Raw genomic sequence first — 1,610 nt, 5'->3', positions numbered from 1 at the left:
ACAACAATATTATAAACAATGGGGAAAGGATAATCTCTTCAATAAATAATGTTGGGAAAACTGGATATCAACATACAGAAGAATGAAATTGGACAAATAACTCATGCCACTTACAAAAATCAACTCAAAATAGATTAATGCCTTAAATATAAGGCATGAAAGCCAAAACTATAAAACTACTATAAAAAATATAGGAAAAAGTACCTTGATACTGTTCTAGAGTCCCAGGGAAGAGTGGCTATTGCAGTCCTGAGTCTGAAGACAGTCTGAACACAGACTTCCTTCTTCCTTGGGGGACTCATCTTTTTCTCTTAACGCCTTCAACTGATTGACTGAGACCCACTGACATTATGGAGGGTAATCTGCTTTACTCGTCTACTGATTTCATTATTAATCACATCTAAAAATTACCTTCACAGCAAATTTTAGACTAGTGTTTGACCAAACATCTGGGCAACATAGCCTAGCCAAATCGACACATAAAATTAACTATCACAGTTAGCAATGCAAGCAGCAACTATACCACGGTAATATAGGTATGTAATCTCGAATCTGAAATCCTTGAGAATCCTAGGAATTCAAATGGGGGGGTTGATTAGAGACATCATAAGTTGCACAGATTGCATATTTTATTACATTCCAAACGATGTCCAGTTTTGAAATTCATAAATATTCAAGCTAAATGAAATAAACAAATAGTCTCATGTTAGTCATGGTAAGTTGTCATTGCTAATGGGTTTTGGTAACAAATTTATAAAAGATGTGTCACGTCAAGATCATAAAGAAAAATCTACAGATTAGGCAGGCCCTCTTTGTTTCCCTCTCTATTTTCCTTTGAAATATTTGTTCCTTCTCAGTTCTTTATAGATTATGAACATAAATTAATAGTCTATTGATTTTACACATCCATTTCTCTACTCCTTTGAACTCTTGGCACCAATTGGCATATGACAACTAAGTTCCTTCTAACTATGTCAACATATATCTTGCTTTGCCCAGTGGAGTTCAGGATTACAACTGTATCCCCTTTTACCTTCAATACATTATATGATGACTACTGCTAACTCAAACAATAAGTATTTTTCCCAAAGAAATTACTTTTTTTTCCTAAGTAGAATTCTTGATCTATGGATATAGTAATTTTGTTTTCTTCTCTTTATACGTATCTGGCTAGTGGTGATGGAAATAAGAGGTGTATTTGTAATATAAAGCATAAAGGGCTAAGTTAAAACTGAAGGTGTTACAGTTAAAAACTGAAGGTGTTGCTGTTGAAAAAGAAAATCCTTTTCCTTTTCACAGTAGCATTGAGGACAACCTGGGGATTTTCTCCACTTCAGGGCCCCAAACCTCTATTGTCCCTTTTAATACAACTCCAACAGATTCTTTCAGAACCTAAGCAAACACAGCCTGCTCTGCTGGAGCTGCTTCTATCAACGAAGAAAGTAGATAATATTGCTTTGAATACAAGAGAATATCTGCTCCAACAGTCTAACAATAAGTGGGTACGAGATTTGCTGTGCTTCTTATCAAGTCAGCAATGAAAGGGGATGTGTTCTTAGCATACCAAGTTGGAGTTCTCAATACAATTTCTCAATTATTCATTTAAAAAA

Source organism: Propithecus coquereli, unplaced genomic scaffold (assembly GCF_000956105.1).
Source record: "Propithecus coquereli isolate 6110/MARCELLA unplaced genomic scaffold, Pcoq_1.0 Scaffold510, whole genome shotgun sequence".
In the NCBI taxonomy this organism is placed as follows: domain Eukaryota; kingdom Metazoa; phylum Chordata; class Mammalia; order Primates; family Indriidae; genus Propithecus; species Propithecus coquereli.
Note: the sequence above shows the minus strand (reverse complement) of the source record.